Below are 18,529 nucleotides of genomic sequence, written 5' to 3'. Positions count from 1 at the left end.
TATCTATCTATCTATCTATCTATCTATCATCATCATCTATGAGGGCATGCATATGTCACAGCATATATATTAGGTCAGAGGATGACTTGTTAGAATTGGTCCTCTCCTACTATGTGTGTTCCGGGGATCGAACTCAGATCATCAGGATTGGCAGCAAGAACCTTTAGCCACTGAGCCATAATGCTGCCCCATGTTTTACTTTCTAAAAGACTCACATCTTGATAGATTCCAAAATTTATACAGATTCCTCCCCACCATTCCAGTCCCAATTTTACTGCTCATGTACAAATAGGGCATCTGCAAACATTCAAAAGTTAAAAACCCAACAAATGAGCCACGCAAGTAACACCATGAACATGTCTGAATCTCTAATCCTAAAAGGGAAAAATGGAAGAAATTTGTGGAAGACTCCACACATTTCGTATTTTGTTTAATATAAGCATGACTTTGGCTCCTGCAAGTTCTGGCCTATGTGGATTATTGTTGGTGTGAGTTATGGGCACTGGGACATGTGACAGGTATGTGGTCCACAGCACAGAGATTAGGGAAGAAAAGCCAATGTCTTCTTTGAAAGTTTCTTGTCTGTACTTTTTTAAAGTTAAAATGTTGTAGGTCTCAAAACAGAGAGGGAAAAGCTCTAAATGAGCACATTCTTCTGAGTTGTAGGAGAAACACTAAGATGAGCTCTGGCTTTGAAATGTAATCACATTGACAAATGGCAATTATTAGAAATTGTCTTAGTTGCCCTTCTATTGTACACCTCACCATGGCCAAAAGCATCTTGGGGAGGAAAGGGTTTATTTCACCTTGAACTTCCAGGTCACAATCCAGGGTCAGGGCACTGGAGGCAGAAGCATGAATGCAGGAACTGAATGAAGGAGAGACCATGGAGGAAGCTGCTCACTGATTTGCTCCCTGTGGTTTGCTTAATTGCTTTCTTATGAAACGCAAGACCACCTGCCCAGGGGTGGCGTCACCCACAACGGGCTGGGCCATACAACCATGAATCATTAATCCAGACAATGCCCAACAGACTAGCCTACAGGCAGGCCCCTTTTATAAGGCATTTATCAATTGAGAGTACTTCCTCCCCCCAAAAAAACCTGTAGCTTGCATCAAATTGGCAAAAAAACTAGCCGACACAGAAAATAACTCAACAAATTTGCTCATTGTCTTAGGGTTTCTGGTGCTGTGAAGAAACACCACACCGAGTGTAGCCTGAGCATCTGAAACCTTAAAGCACCCCTCCTTCCCCCAGGGACACACTTCTTCTAACAAAGCCACACCTGCTCCAACAAGGCCACACCTCCTACTAGTGCCACTCCCTATGGGCCTATGGTGGCCATTTTAATTCAAACTACCCCACTTAGCATATAGTCAGCTGTCTTAGGTTTTCCCCCATGACTGTGATAAAATGCTCTGACAGAGGCAACTTAGGGGAAAAAAAGTATTTATGTTAGCTCACCACTCAAAGTTCAGTCCATCACGGCAAGACAGTCAAGTCATTGGGAGCATGCTGCAAGCTGGTCACATAGCACCCGTGATCAGGAGACAGGGAGGGTGGAGTAAATGGATGAGCTACTGCTCAAGGCCCTTTCTCCTTTTACGAAGTCTGGGAAATTCTCTTTCAGGGAATGGGACACGCACAGTAAGACCTCTTTCCATACCAGTTAAGCTAAGCAAGATAATCCCTAACAGTATGTCCAGGGACATCACCAAGGGGACTCTTGAGCTCGTAGAGTTGACAGTCAACACTAACCAAAATATAAGCTAAGGTCTTTGCCTGTTTAACCACTACTTTTCTTACTGCTCAGACTTACAGAGTTTTTTAAAAAGTGAATTAATTTCCAAGTTTAGTTAGGGCAGAGGCTTGCAACCATGTACAGTGTTGCCCCAGGGGACACAAAAAGAAGGGAGCTATTGACATCTATTAAGTAGGCATCTGGGATCTCATTCTGTGTTGCACAGGACAGCTTCCAGAGCAAGAATTGTTCTAAAATGTCAGTAACGCTGGAGGTAGGGATTCTTCCCATCCCATAAATGTAAACCATCACACCTACCTGTCAACATATATATGTTATATGCCAAAACAGTATGTTACCATAGTAATGTTTGCTTAATTATGTCAAATATATGACCCTGATCAGTGATTAGCCTTCTCCAAGCATTCTTTTAGAGAACTAAGCCTTCTCTATCCTATCACTCTTCAATATGGCCCCAGGTAGCTGCAAGAGATCCTGGAAGTTTTGCTGAGCTATGTACCCAAGAGAAAGAAGATGTGCTTGGGAGAATCAGAAGCCACTCTTTGCGACACTCTGTGTTTTTCTCTACCCAACAGTAATTTCTTTCCCGATAAATTTGTCACTTTTAAAACTACTGAAAACCTGCTTATTTTATTTTAAATGTCCTTCCTAATTTGATATTATCAGCTGCTCTGGTTAAATACTGTGCACATTAGCATGTCCCAACCTTTAGAGCAATTTTCATATTCTTTATTTGTTCTCGTCCTCATTAAGTGACAAGAGAGTAATATTTATTGAGCAATTTTTATACCTTTAAATTCCTTGTAAAAATCCTATTATATATAGAATCTTGATTTTTTTCATTAAAAGAAATGAAGCTTTGAAATGGTCATGTATATTAATTACTTTTCTTCTGCTGTTGTAAAATGCCATGACCAAAAACAACTTATGGAAGAAAGAGTTTATCTTGGGGAGGAGGCATGGCAGCAAGCGCAGACAAGCTGCAGAGCAGGAAACTGAGAGCTCATATCTTAAACCATAAACATGAAACCAGAAGAACAAACTGAAAAAGGGGTGAGACTAAATCATTCAAAGCTCACCCCTGTGATGCACTTTCTCCACTGGGCCATCTCTCTTAATCTCCCCCAAACAGCACCACCAACCAGGGACCCAGTGTTCATATCCACAAGTCTTTGGGGCACATTTCTCATTCAAACCATCTCACCATGGGTTGCATCTGAACTGAATCCCAATGCTGCTTAGGGGTTCGTGCCCAGCTTGGCACTTTAGGGAAGTAATGGAATCTGTAAGAAAAGGGTTGTCCTCGGGGGCCAGGGAGGTGGATCAGTCAGCATAGTATTTTCCATACAAGAATGAAGACTTGAGTTCAGATTCTCAGGATCCATGTAAAAGGCAATTGGGTGTGGAAGCAAGCACCTGTAAATTCCAGAGCCTCAAGGGAAGAGACAGGAGGATCCCTGGGATTGGTTGCCATCAGTCTAGCTGAAATTACCAACCTCTCAGCTTCTGGTTCTAAAAGAGAATCTGCCTTAAAAAATAAAATGGAGAACCTTAAGCAAGACACCCACTGTTGACCTTTGGTTTCTACACAAAACTCTACTTACACCCATACACACACACACACACACACACACACACACATATACACACATACACCTGCAGAGGTGGAGCCTAGAAGGAAGTCTTAGGTCAGTGAAGGCATTCTCTGAAAGGTATTATGGGACCTCAGGCTCTCTTCGCTCTTTTTTGCTTCTTGACCTTTATGTGACCACTTTCCCTCTGCCACATGCTCCTGCCATGATGTTCCTTCACGGTCACAGGCCTAAAAGCAATATATCTATACCACCACAGTCCAGAGCTTCCAACATTATGAGCCAAAATAAACCTTTTCTCTTCCTAAGCTGAGTGTCCACGACTTGTTACAGTAGTAGGACTCTGTCTAACCCTGCTTCAGAAGCATAGTAGATGTGACTAAGCCTGAGCTACTTCCTGTTCCTGTGATTAGTGAGTAGATATAATCATCCTCCATTTGCAACCGAGGAAGCACATCTCAGCTGCTTATGCAGTTTCATGATTACAGAATGCTAAAACCAAGACCCGAGCGCCATTCTTCCATTTTCAGTCTTGAACCTCACTCAGCATATAACCTCAGGATGGACAATCCATCAGTAACTGTGACTTGAGCTTACACACACAATACAGTGCAGATAAGTGAGAAATAGTTTTGTTTGTTTGTTTGTTTGTTTGTTTTTCTACTAAAAGTGGTCAGCCTGACAAGGGCCCATATTCCCCCAACCTTCCCCTTTGCTCAAGCTAGCCAATCCTGTCAGATTGTGAAGTCAAGCTCACTAACAGGATGAGCGTAGGCAACACCTACTTCATCAATAAATGACAAAGGTCATTTCGTCAGGGTGCGCTGCTCACTAGCCCGCCTGGGCTCTGATGCACTCTTTTCAAAAAACAATTTGCCTTTCCAAGTTACTTTTATTCATGTGTTCCATTATGCAACACCAAGATCATCCTTCTTCAACAAATAGCAGATAAACCTGAGTCCAAATCTTCACTCCAGTGCTTATTAAATGGATGATACTAGACAAACCACCTAATCTAGGAGAGCCTCAGTTTCTTCATTTGTGAAATGGGGATAAAATGTTTTTCTTTCAGAATATTTGAGAGGAGGTGAGATATATGTTTGTATAAGATCATATGCATTCTATATGCTAGGTATACATAAGCACTCACAATACATAATTTTTAATTCCCCTTTAACTGTGCTTGGAGGGGGGGTGTTTTCCAGCCATGTGACATCCCTTTTATTCATAAAGGTATAATCTCCATTTTATTTTTCACATTGTATTCCATTGTTGTGTTTAAGATCAATGTAAACAAGGTTTTCTTTTCTTTCTTAGCCAGTGGGTGGAGCTACATTAGGACAATCAGCCTAAGGGACTCTTGACTCTTGAACACAGTACTATAAAGTCACACACACACACACACACACACACATACACAAAAGCTGATGCATATCTATTTGGGGCTCAGGTCACTAGACTCTTGCTGCTGATTTTTCTTTTCCAAACCTGCTTCTGCAGCTAACATGGAGATTATTTATACACTGAATCTTTCCAGAATATTCTTTTTCTGTTTACATTAACAAAATTAGCTTCTTTTTCTTATAATCAAAGAACCCAATAAACTTACTCATCATATACGGTGACCAATTTCTTTACGTTTCTGACAACATTGTCAGAAGGCACTGAATACAAACGCTTGACAAAGGTAAGATATTTTACAGCTGTAATTTATTTTATCTGTATTTACTTATCCTTCTCTTATATGATGGCTATAATATTTTATTAGTATCATAGATGTATTTTGGAGGCTGTGCAGTTAATATGATTGGGGTGATTTTTAAGCCATACCCTTGCAGAAAACAACACATAGCTCTTTGATCATCAGTCATTGGTATTTATTCATGTGTAACTTTCCAGGGCCCGTGCTTATTGACCAGTGCAAAGAAAACGTAGACATGGTCCTTGACCTTACTGGATTTCCAGTCAAAGCGGTCTAGATGGAGCACGTGCAGATTCCCCATGACTGAGAACAGTCGGGTTTACTGGACCTGACTTCATGAGTACTGGATTCATATGGAGCCTCAGTGTCTCCAGTTGAACTAGTCTAGTGTTGATCTTGGGCAGCCATTTGAGAGCCAGTGAGTGCTTTTGCTCAAGGTAGAGAGCCACCTGACGGCTCTCTCCTAGCACTCTGGCTCGTTTTAGGAGGCCCAGCAATTGGCACAGGACCCAGGAAGAGACTCTACAGTCAAACTCCCTCAAGAGGACATTTTCAGGCTGGTCAGCTCTGAGGCCCGTGTGTGATGGCTACCTGGAATTCCTGGCTGGGGTAAAGAGACAAGCTGCAAACATAATACCTCTTCCGCAGCTGCCACTCCTAACTGTTTAACAGACTTCCCACCACTGCCGCCTTCACTTTGCGATGGGGTGGGGTGAAGGACTTGGGCAAATCTGGGGTTTAGATCAAAATGTCTCCACAGCTGGTGCCTTGAATACTTGCTCCCCTTCTGGGGGTGCTATTCTCCAAGATTCTGGAAACTTTGGCGGTGGTCCCTACATGAAGGAGGTGGTACACATCATGTGGAGTCTTGGGTTTATAGCATCCCAGAGTGCTTCCTGTCTCTCTCTCTCTGCTTCCTGCCTGCCATGATATAAACAGTTGACCTCTGTTATAAATATGTTCCCATTGCCACGATGCCCTGTCCGAGCATATGGAGTTAGTACTCACGGACTGAATCTTCTGAGCTATGAGCCTAAGTACACTGCCCCTCCCTTGAGTCTTTTCTCTTGGGTATTTTGGTCACGAAGATGCAAAAGCTACTAATACAAGCAGGACTATTGGGAGAAGTCATGCTAGTGCTCGGAGATAATGTCCCTCTACCCACGAACGCAGAGAGCAGTTGAAAGCATACGTTCTCACTTGACAAGTCTAGCCTTGTCAAACAGACAAACCCTGTCCGTTTCCAGGTGAGCAGACCCCACAGGTGAATGGATCTTCCCCTAAATCTGCTTTCTGTGGTTGTTCAACGTGTGTATACCCAATGGTGCTGACATAATGTGAGTTTTCATGCAATTAATAAGCTTTTATGTACACTATGGCTGAGCCATGCCTTATAATGACAAAAAGAAAAAAAAGGCCAAGAACACCCAAAATACAAACCCCAGAAGCAAACCATAAAGGAATGAGCACATGCCATAAGACATTCAAGTACGTATTCACTGGCAGGGCTGAATCAGCAAGTATTCGAGGTAGTGGTGGAAACCCACCTTCTGAACTGAAATCTGATATGCAAAGATGAGAAAGAAAGGTCTTTGTTGTCTAGAATAACTTTCCCATTGGTTAAAAGTTAGTAGGGTCCTACTGTATGCATGACATATGGACTGAGTCCGAGAAGATAAGGTGAGTACTGTCAAGCTGATTAAAATACAGTAGAGGAACCGTTATCTGTATTCAATTGTCCCATGGTGTCTGTGGCCGATTAATTCCAAGACCCCTGTGCATATAGAAATCTGTAGGTATCTAAGTCCCCGGGATAAAATGGCAGAGTGTTTGCATCATAGCCTTTGCAGACCCTCTTGTCTGCTTTAAAACATCTCTATGTTACTTATAATACAGAACCTAATATAAATGTTATATGGCGTTATTTAGGGGATAATGACAAGAAAACAGCCCTAATGTATTTAATATAGGCACACTTCCCTCCCAACCCGTCCCCACCTGAAATGATTCCAATCAGTGACTGGTTGATGCTACAGAGCAGAGTCCACAGCTACACACGGCCCACTATGTATGTTGCACATACTACCACATACATGCGAGACAACTAACACTAGATCAAGCATGAAATATGCTCTAGCTACACTGACCTCACATCCCGTGTCCCTTTCTAAAACAGGGACTGCATATGTACCCCTGTTGATTCATTCCTTTCACTGTATTGCACAATCCGTTTGTTACGACACTGGAGAATCTGATTCTCAGGGCGCTTTCTTTCTAGGTGAGGGACTCAGACACAGACAAATATGCAAACCCCAAGGTACTGAAGAACTCAGGGATCCCTGTAAGGCAGATGGAGGAGAGAGTTGATTTGCCTTCCGCTTGGTAAGTGTGCAAGTGCTTCTTGGAGCAGGCAGGGAGAAACTGGGATCCAGATGGAGAGCTGGGCTGGGTTGAGAGCCAGAGGGAAGAGCAGATGCAGATGTGCGCTGAGGGCCAGGTGGCCTGTTCACCTCTGGGTGCCTGGGAAGCAGAAAGAGAAAGGGAAGAAGAGGCCACGGTCCCAATTAGCCCCTCCATGACCTAACTTCCCTTTACGAGGATTCACCTCTGAAAGCTTCCACTATTCCTAAGAATGAGGACAAAACCTTCCTCCCAAGGGCCACTGAGGATATTCCGTATCCAGGATTCCACGAGGCCAGCTGGCTGTTAGCTTAAAGTGCCTTTGACAATACATGACTTAAGTCACAGCTTGATGATCCACTAACGGCTTAAAGCACAGCTTTACCTCTGTTTTACTCAAAAGACTAGCGTTTTCCTTTTTCTACACTTGACTTTTTTGAAAATTCAAAATGGCTGAAGGATGGCTGCTGGGTGTCTTCGCATGTAGTCTCAAAGTCTCTCCTGTTCCACAGGCCTGACCAGGCTCCGCTTCAGTTTATTCTGAACCAAGGAAAACGACTCTCTTAAAAGGGACATAAAGATCTTCCAGAACATAGTGGCTTTGGGGGAAAAAAAACACAAACAACCAAAAAAAAAAAAAACAACCTAGTGATAAATTTACCATGTCCTTATTTTAGAAAAGAAGGGTGAAAAAAAAATCCAAAATGTAATTTTCAGTCCTTTGTGCTCCCTCCCTCCCCTGGAAACGTCTTATTGGCATTCAGCTTAAAAAGCATTTCAATCTTATGTAATAGATTAACAACAAACACCGTACGTCCCCGCCCCTGCCTCACTTCATATCCTCAGATATATGGAATATCTGTTACCTAAGAAAAGGTTTATTTGTTTTGTTCTATTGCTCAATAAGCCCATTATATTAAGCTCTGACTCTGAGGCGGGGTGGAGGGGGGAGCGCATCCAGAACACCTATCACCTGAAAATTGGAGAAAATCTGCAGTTATTCCTTTCCGTGGTACCGACAGTCTGGACCTTCAAACTGACTGGAGGAGCAAAAATGTTGCAGGGACATCTTCAGGGTGGTTTATGCCCTTGACAGGTCAATCAGAGGGCAGCTGAAACCGAAGAAGTCATATGCCACCGTGCCAACGGAAATGAAAATTATACCACTCACACTAACGAGTGCATCTCCAAAGGGACTATTTAGCAGCATTAGAAGTCTCCGAGCAGATGCCTCTGAACTTAAAACACACTTAATTCCAGAGGATTGCCTTGTAATTAATTTACCCAGATAGACTCAGAGAGGAGAGCATAGGCCAAAGCATCATGTTGCTCAGCGGTTTGGAAACTTGAGGGAGCACTAAGATAAATAATTTGATTAAAAAAAAAATCTAAATACATTTCTTCTATAACAGAGAACCAGAACACAAAAGGAAAATTACTTTCCAATTTTCTAGTCTCATCTCCTTTACGGGAAAAAAAAAAAAAAATCTAGCTACAGTGACAGGATCTCATGCAGCCGACATCAAAAGCATATCAGTCGTGTTTGGATGGTGCTTGTGCCCCTTCTAACTGCCGGTCTGTAAACATCACCCTGAACGTGGGAGGCCCCCCTCACTGTGTTGGGTACACACCCGAGGTATATAGCAACAAACAGCCACACATGCTCGGTTAGCACAGCTTGTGTTTCATGAGGCACAGCCAAGTCTCATGTGACTGCCGACAGCTGTATTTTTCTAGTATCCAGGAATGCAATTTCAAAAGTGCTCAGATTTTAAAAAGGGTTTTGTGACAGTCTGAGGCTGCAAGTATGGTGATCACAGTCGGATGGGCTGCTACACTGATGGGGTATTAAATATTACGGCCTCTGGGGGGTTTGTTGTTGTTGTTTTTCTGGAAACATGGGGATTGGGTTCACTTGGGCCGTAGTTTTAGGCTATGTTTCTCTTGAACTCCTGCTAAGGTCTTAACTTTTATGGCCTTAACAAATTATTAAGTTTAATTACTTATTTAAAAAAAAATAGACCTGCAAGATGGCTCCGTGGGTGAAAGCTCTTGCTGCCACGGCTGAAAACCTGAGTTTGGTCTCCAAGAACTCACACACAGTGGAAGGAGAGAGCTGATCCCCACAGGCTCCCTTCTGACCCGTGCATGCATGCTGTGGCACACATATACCCAGCCAAATAAGTAAGTACCTAAATAAAATATAAATATATATATAGCAAATGATGATGATATCAGGTGGCAGTTGAATTATGAAGTAATATGTATAAAACTTACCCAAAATAGGTATGTACGGTTCTAACTCAATAGTGACAGGTTTTTTGTTTGTTTGTTTGTTTTTATCATAACTGTTTACTTTTCCTCTAGGCCACTTTCTCTCTCTCTCTCTTTTTGCCGATTTCTTTTTTTTTTTTTTCTACTCCTTTGGAAGACCTTACTCTGTGCACCGCTCTCTGCTTGGCATATTTCCATATCTCATTTTCTTTCCATCTTCACCACACCCTTCTGGGTAGTAGGTTTCATCATCACAGCTTTATAGATGAGAACACGGAGGAAGGAAGGGACAGGGATCTAGCTGGAGCGCAGGCAGAGTAGATGCTTTCCACATCTGCAATAAATCTACACAAGTTTATCACCAAGCTAAGCACACGGAGAAAGATTAAGGAGCACCCTCCCCCCCCTTTCCTAAAATACCACCTTCTCTTGGAGGTGAGGAGAGAAGTGAGCCATTGCATGATAGATTCCTCAAGAGAGAAGAGACATTAGGGATACGTGAACACTGTGCAATAGATTGCGGGGGAGCCTGGAAAGGAAACCACAGCAGAAGAGGCTTCTGATCTGGATGGCAAAGATGGGTGAGGTCTTGGGAGATGAACCGAAGTGTTCCAACTAGGGGGAGCTTCCTGTGCAGAGGTATGACGTCTCAGAGTGCTTGATGGGTGCTGAAGAAGCCAAGGCTCAGTGCCCCCACTGCAATACTTACTGCACCTGTAGGATGGGGCTCCTTCTTGTGTCTGTCATGATAAACACAGGACGCCTGCAGGAATCAAGGAAAGTGTGCTCATGTATGCATAGCGGTACCACGGTGGCCAGAAACATAATCAACAGTTGTCTTCTGGCAGATAAATGGCTGTAGAAAATGTGCCATGTCTGTCTGCCTGTCTATCTATCTATCTGTCTGTCTGTCTGCCTGCCTGTCTGTCTTTGTCTGATGGAATATTTCTCAGCCCCTCCCCCCTCACCCCCAAATCCTGGCAACAGGAGTATATTGCATTAAATGAAATAAGCCAGGCATTACAAAACAAATCCATAGCTCAGTAGGGGAAGTGATTGCCATGCTTGAGGACCTGAGGTCCATCACCAGCACCCGAGTAAGAAGACAGGCAGGGAGGGCCATTCTTGCACCCCAGTGCTGGGGAGGTGAAGACAGGCGGGAGGACCATTGGGCTTACTGGCCAGCTAGCCTAGCCTAATTGGTGAGCCCCAGGCCAGTGAGAGACCCAGTCTCAAAAGCCAAGGGGGATGACTCCTGAAAACAACACCCCGAGGTTGGCTTCCGGTCTTTACAATACACACAGACGTACAGACAAGTGTCCTTGCACACACGTGTCTTCGCATGATGAATACGGGGAGTACAATTTGATAGTAAGGTGAGTTCTAGAGTTTTACACAACAGTAGTTACGAGAGTTCACAGCAGCTTATTAAAGAACCAGGGACGAGGCACTGACAGGCTGCAAGTACAAAGCAGTGGTGCTCCAAGGCATTTAAGGGGGTAGAAATGGTTACCATTTCGTGTGACCACGACATAGGATGTGCATGTATAGAAGTACCGCATTGGCCAGGCCACCTACGCAGGAGGCTGAGGCAGGAGCATTCCAAGTTCAAGACCAGTTTTGGTAGTTTAGTGAGACTCTGTCACAAAACAAAAAGTGAAAAATAGGACAGGGCCCGGTAGCGCAGTGGTAGACGCTTGCCTGTTGTCCGCATCTGCTCCTCAACACGGTCAAACCCCTGAATCACCGGGGATGTCAAAGCGATCCACAAGATATCATGACGTAGTTACAAAATACAGTCCGAGGGATGGAGGGATGGCTCAGCGGTAAGGCGCCGTGGCTGCCCTTCCAGAGGACTGGGTTTGCTTCCCATCTCCCACATGGCAGCTCACAACCATCTGTAACTCCTGTTCCCGGGGCTCCGGCACCCTCTTCTGACCTCCACGGACACTGCACGCACGTGGCGCAGGGGCGTACATGCAGGCAAAACACTCTTCTACATAAAACAATAAAAAAAAAAAAACACTTTAAACAAAGAAACTAAACAATCTCCTTTTTGCCTCCTGTGCCTGTCAGTTTCAGAACGTTTCTTCAGAATCAGTGGTTATTTTTATGGGATGCCATGGACGGTTTCTGTGCTTTCCATTACAACTGCAAGATAAGTCCCTCAAGATGATTTAAGAAACGGGTGCACACAAGCACACCGTGCGATGCCTGATTGGCAAATGTTAGCTGTACGGTGCTGTCTGTGGTTAGGCTGTTCCCTCAGAGTGACCTGGTTCACCCCTCTTTCCTGGGCCTTGCCTCAGCCAACTGTGTGTCCACTCTCTTCTCTCACACAGCTCAGCAGAGGCTTCTGTAACAGAGCTTCTCACCTCTGGTTATCTCTCTGTCACCTGGGTACCAAGCTGAGATGCAGAATTTTCAGAAGGTCCCGGTATGTGTATTTCTCAGGAGCCTCCAGACGATGCTGCTGCTACCGCATTGGTAAGGCAGAGTTTCCCGGCGTGCTCACGCTTTGACTAGCGAGAGTTCCAAGTGGCAGAGGGCGGACGATTTTTAAAAGGCTTTCAATAAGGAGAGCTTGGCTTCTTTGCACTCGGCTTCTTTGCACTCTTTTCTTCTTCAAGCAATGATTGGTCCTAGCCAAACTCTACTCATTTGTCTTTTTCTGAAAATGCCCATCAATGCTCCACCCAAGTCCCCACCTTACTTGTGACCCACACGTACCCCACAGTTTTTACTCTCCTAGACTGAGGCATGTATTCCTACATCTCTCTGTTTCTAATTACCCACTAGCCATAAACAACGTCATTTGAACAATGATTGTTGGCAGTATCAGAAGGAAAGTGGGCTGTTGGAAATGGCTAGTCACATCCACTTCCTAGGTTGTTGTAACAAAGCGCAACAGACTCGAATGGCTTAAGACAATACAAGTTCCTGCCTCATGAAGTGCCCATCAAGAGTGGTCCAAGCCTGGCTCCTAGTTCCTGGAAGTTGCTGGCCATCCCAGACATTCCTTGGTTAGGATCCGTCATTCCAACTGCTGCCTCTGTCATCACAGGCCCTTCCCACCTTCTCTGCGTCTGTCTCCCTTCCTCTTTTCTCCTTTGGAGAAACCAGATACCATTAAGAGAACAAAGACATCAGTCACTGGTGTAGAAGTTGCCTCTATCCCAGCGTGACCCCATCTTAACTTGATCTTAACTCTCTCCTCGATGACCCTATTTCCAAAAAGCATCACATTTTTGGGAGGTCGGGGAAGGGCGTTTGAGGAGGATACTGTTGAAATCATTACAGCCACCAAAAAAAATTCTGGCATTTGGCAATGGTAAGATCTAGACCAATATGTAGCCATGCTTTTGGATGCTGGGGAGATGAGCCTTATAGGGGTGAATCTAAGAACTAAGAACTCAGTGTCTCTCTGTCCCACGCTCCCCACAGCTGTGTTTGTGAGGCCAGCAGGAATGAACGGGACACAATTTCCCTGACCTCCAATGCAACCCTGCTTAGTCTTATAGCAGATATGATATTTGACCTTTGTGTAGATAGAAGTGTTGGCACTGACTGATATTTAATTTAATTTGTTTTTATTTTTTACTTATTTATTTTTTTTTTGGAGCCAAGATCTTGCTATTTAGTCCAGACTGGCATCCAGTTTGTGATCCTCCTGCTTCGGCCTCCTGAGTGCTCAATTACAGTTGTGGGCCACTGCAGTTTCAGCTGTCCTAGCTACTGAGGCAAGTTTACACTGACTTCACACCTAACTGTGCCCTCACAAGGCCCCTGGGTACCAGCTCATCTCTGCTTCTTGATCTGAGAAAGAAAGAAAGAAAGAAAGAAAGAAAGAACGAAAGAAAGAAAGAAAGGAAGGAAGGAAGGAAGGAAGGAAGGAAGGAAGGAAGGAAGGAAGGAAGGAAAGGCTTAATTTCAATGCTTCTGAGCACTCCAGTTGCCAAAATTCTTTGATCAAAACTTAATTTCCAGATATTAGTGTGTGTTTCAAACAGTTCCGTGTTGTGACTGGGAATGCACATTTCTAAAATTTCACTTCTATTCTATGTGCATGAGTGTTTTGCCTCTATGTATTGTATGTACATCGTGTGTGTGCCTGTTGCCCATAGGAGCCGGAAGACATCAGACCCCCTAGAACTGGAGTTCTGGGTGGTTGTGAGCCACCGTGTGGGTGCTGGGAACTGAACTCAAGTCCTCTGCTGAAACAAGTGCTCCTAACCACTGAGCTATCTCTCCAGCCCTTGTGAGCACACACATCTTGAAGTTAAAGGGGCCTGGGTTCACATCCTGACTCTAATATTTATTAAAAGCAAGTTGTCAGCAGGGCATAAAGATGCAGGCCTATAATTCCAGAAGAGGGGAGGTCAAGGCAGAAGGATTAGGAGTTCAAGACCAGCCTGGGCTACGTAATAAAACCATGTCCTAAAAGTTGTCATTCTTCTGTCAGACTCACTTTTCTCATCTGTACATTGGGATGATGATGATGATGATGATGATGATGACGGTGGTGGTGGTGGTGGTGATGATGATGATGATAGATTGCAGGGGTGGTGGTCTGATAAAATAAGATGATAATGTAAGGGCAATGCTTGGCACAGGTACCAGAGAGGACATTCCGTAGAAAGAAATGCACTATATCCTTAACCTTAATTTCAAATCCAAGCTTGATACACTTACCAAACTGTTCTTCCCGTTAATGGGAGCCTTCTCATCCAGGGAGGAAAGTGTCAGTGGAGATGAGAGCAGTGTTCGGTACTGGATGACACTGGCTTTGATAAATCATCCCCGCCTGTAGCACTCTTCAAATTAGCAGATGAAATGGCATCTTTTGGCAACTGAACATTTATAAATAAAATTTATCGATACACATGGTCTTGGTTATTATTTCAATCTTCCTCTCTCGGTGTTCCGAAAGAAAATATAAGTCTTGCGTTTACCTCTGTTTGTTAATGCTTTGATAAATCGTGCGTTTTTAGTATTCTATCAGCGGCAAAAGTCTAATTGCCGTATTGTACTCTGATTTATTTCTTTCCTTAGTTTCTTTGCATCTGCCTCTCAACAAATGAGTCTCCGAAGAGGGATATGTTATGATACAGTGTCAGTGAAATTAATCCTGATCAATTTTAAAGTTCACGTTTTTATTTGATGACTTTCAGGGGAAACAGTAAACTGGGGTTGACTTGGTCTCACTTCTTTTGTTGGTTAAACATTGTTGTTTGAAAGCAGAGGAGCTGTGCTTCCTTTCTCGAGAAAAGCCTCAGCGTTACCCTGCCTGGGGAGAACATGAGGCTCATTGGCCCGAGGGCCACAGGTGGCTGGCTCTGCCTGTCTGGTGCCCGGCCTCTTCAGAGGCAAGGTGTTTGACCCTATCAAAAACAGTGGAACCCAGGGTGCTCTTGAGACCACAAGGCAGCTTTCCAGTGCCCTGTGGTGCTTCCAGTTTTTCTTTCTCGAAACAACTGTCGTTTCGCATCTGCGAGGTATTTTGTACGGAGAAGCCGTTTTGCTCAGTTGTCACAGTGGACCAGGTTTGGGTGCGAATTTCGGATAGGTAGTTACCTGTGCCTCATTGGAAAAATGAAAGACAAGCTTGCGCCCAGGTGAATCAGTTGTTGGAACCACATACTGCTCAATATGGGACATAATTAAAAATGAAATCCGGGTAATATGGAGTGCTTACTTTTTAATGCAGACATTTAAGCCCCTTTATATAATTTCTCAAATAAAATTTCAAGTTCTAACACAAAATGGCACGGGATACGGTTGGTTGCAAAAGATAAATGGCCTAAGAAAGAAACACTGTTCTTCTCCCACAGTTGAATCTTGCCTGGATTCCTACCCCCTTCACATAAAAATATTTTTGTGTGGAACTTTGATAGTGTTTATAATGGGGTTAATTCTCACAGGCATTATCCATAGATACCCGACTTTTGCTCCAGCATCTGCTTTCTCCTCTAGTTATCCGTGCAAAAATAATTCTGGGGGAAAGAAACCCAAAGAAATAAGGATATTCCCAGAAAAATCTATAACATGATGTGGTACTTAGAGCATTAAAATACATGCTGTCATTTTGGCGTTTCAAAAATACCCTAAGACATTTCTGTTTTGCTAAACTTTACCTCATGGCAACCCAAAGTTAATACTGAAGGAAAACAACACGGAGTTTAACTGGAAATTTGGATGATGTCTGCTGTGACCAGTATTTGATATCCGGGAAATAAAGCCCACTTACCGACTTTCAGATTCAAGGGTGTCCGTACGCATTTGCACGCTCACTAGGAGGGGTGCCCTAGCTGTTTAGAACGCTCCTTCCCTGAGAACCTTCCTTCCAGCATGATTATCCAAATCAGATCTCGGGGAACACGGGCTAACTTTAAATCACAGGGCTCCTGGTTTGGCTCATTGTTCTCGGAACAAACCGATTTTATTTTTTGCCTCTTTTTTTTTTTTTTTTTTTTTATCGTTAATGTCAAGCAAACATTTATTTCAGGTGCAAAGCCTCGGGATATGTTAGTGAAAACAGTGGCCAGGCTGTTGTAGCGCTTACTGCCCGCTAAGTGGGTGGGAAAAGGGTGCCTCGACCCTCTTACCCTTCCCACCAGTCTCCCTAACAGCTTTGGCCTTCGGGTCAGCTCAATTTCCCCTCCACTGAGTGGCCATTACTGTGCCTGCCCGGTGATAAATGCTTTTTGTGAGAGACTGCATTGCCGCCAGCTAGCGCTAGGGAAGTCTACCACCGAGGCCAGCCAGCCAGACGAACGTGCTGGCCCGCCCTGGGCCCGTTACCTAGCAACGTGCCTGGGCTCACCAAAATGAATAGACCGGCAAACAAAAATGAAAAGCAGCGAAAACGAGTCAAAGTACAAGGGGCGAGGAGGTTAATATTCTTCTATCAAATAACTTCGTTTTAGAGAATTGCATTTTAACCTTTCTCCCCCACCCACCCACCCAAAGCCGGTGGAGACATGGATTGAAAATTAAATTAGGCCGCATTTGTATTGTTGAAACATGTTTTCTTTCATGTAAAAATTTCTTTCCTGTCCTAAGCAACATTTCCTAACTATCCCCGAAAGCGGAAGAAGTTGTTTCAGATTGGATGGTCTCATGGTGTCCAAGTATCTTACTTATTTTTCTGTCACCTGCTGTGTGGCTTTTCTTTGGTCAGGTAGCACATGTTCGCCGCTCTTCAATGATAAAGGGTAGCAGACTTGTTAGACACGGGGTGAGGCATGCAGTTAAATGCCAAGGAAAGACTAAGGCTCAGTTTCCCCAAACCCGGACACAACTAACGCATGGTCTACAGCTAGACAAAGATGGTCCCTTACAGATTAGAAACTAAACAAAACAAACACAAAACCCTCGCTCACTTAAATATGTCTTCAGCTTTAGGGTTAGAGTTCTTCCCAAATATCAGTCACTGGTGTGTGTGTGTGTGTGTGTGTGTGTGTGTGTGATTCTGAGACTCTTGTATGCATACTGCCCTTTATAATTATAATAATGCTAATTTTTTTAGATAAAAAGTTAATATATGAGTGATTCCAGACCTCCAGAGGCAGAAGCAGGATGATCTCTGTGAGTCCAAGGCCAGAATGGTCTAAATAGCTAGTTCCAAGCCAGACAGTCCTACACAGAGAAACCCTTTCTCAAACAAACAAAGTAACAAACAAAATAGATTATTTATTCAATAAAGTCATTTAATGTTTTTTTTTTCTTGTCAACCAATCTTAATACTTCCTCCTGCTTATTACAGAGAGATAACTTCATGCAAACAATAGATTGTTCATAATCTGTTCACCCTCCATCCTGGCTTCCTCCCATCCACTAGCCTGTCTCAGACCCCCACCTGCCTTAGAGGGCTAGGTTAGCCTCAGAACTCATCCTCCCCTCCACATCTTCCTAACTCTCTTCGCTGCCAGCCCATTGCAATTGCCTCAAGCTCTTTGCAAAATCCTCATTTGACTCCTATTGGGACGTCCCCCAAGCGCATCTCTCTGGCTGTGGGTGTCCTCATTCCTCTTAAATGCCCAGCTTCTGGGCACCTTCCTTTGGGTACACGCTGCTCCTGTGTGTAGAATGTACTCACAAGCTCCTCTTTGCTCCAGAACATTCATATCCTTTAGGTTCATGTTTTCTGCGCCCCCACCCCCACCCCCAGGGCAGAACAGGCTGTTCCAATCGGCTTTCCTGGCCCCTTTGCCGCAGGGCACCATCTCACCTGAGCACGTCCCTCCGTCATGCCTCCCCTAATCTGCAAAATGAGGTCAGCAGCACCTACCTCGTAGAGCTGCTGTGGAGGCTAACAAGTTACCAACACAGAAGTTGCTTGACAGCTTGCCCAGAGCTCACACCGGCTCCCAGCAAACATTGCAACACTTCCAGGACAGCATCTGTGAGAGTGCTGCTGTTCAGCTGCTTGTCTCACCCCTGGGGTGGTAAGATTCAGGGTGTTGGCTTTAATGAGTTTCACCTTCCCTTGTTAGATGGACTCAAGAAGACTTTGCTATGGTAAGGGGGAGGAAGGGAGCAAGCAGGAAGGCTGGCAGGCAGGAAGGCAGGTAGGCAAGAAAGCAAAGTGAGTTTCCAGGGCTTCGTGGGTTAATGAGGAATCTTGCTACTCTAATATTTTAACCTAATAGTTAATATTTAATATCTATTATTTAGCATTTTGCTTTCTCTTCAGCAAACCTTGGCCGACCTGGCACGTTCACCCCTAGACTCTCCTTTGGAGGTTTTGCTTCTAGGATGCTCACCAACAGGAAGTGTTCTTTTCTCCATTTCCTACG

The 18,529-nt window shown here is 44.1% G+C and overlaps 1 long non-coding RNA gene across 3 annotated transcripts; it reads right to left on the bottom strand.

The window, feature by feature from the left end:
- Positions 1–4,490: 4,490 nt before the first annotated feature.
- Positions 4,491–18,296, bottom strand: LOC132646838 (uncharacterized). Of its 3 annotated transcripts, none has more exons than XR_009585161.1 (4): positions 18,022–18,296; positions 9,735–10,494; positions 9,481–9,649; positions 4,491–7,577 (listed from the first exon to the last, which is right to left on the bottom strand). It is a non-coding gene; the product is annotated as an uncharacterized LOC132646838 (long non-coding RNA). The 3 variants fall into 3 exon arrangements; XR_009585162.1 differs by lacking the exon at positions 18,022–18,296 and adding exons at positions 14,200–14,301; positions 14,424–15,008 and having other exon boundaries at positions 9,481–10,494; XR_009585160.1 differs by having other exon boundaries at positions 9,481–10,494.
- Between the last annotated feature and the right edge of the window lie 233 nt (positions 18,297–18,529).

The sequence above is a fragment of the Meriones unguiculatus genome, chromosome 12 (genome assembly GCF_030254825.1).
Source record: "Meriones unguiculatus strain TT.TT164.6M chromosome 12, Bangor_MerUng_6.1, whole genome shotgun sequence".
Lineage (NCBI taxonomy): Eukaryota > Metazoa > Chordata > Mammalia > Rodentia > Muridae > Meriones > Meriones unguiculatus.
Note: the sequence above shows the minus strand (reverse complement) of the source record. Positions and strands in the feature narration are given on the sequence as shown.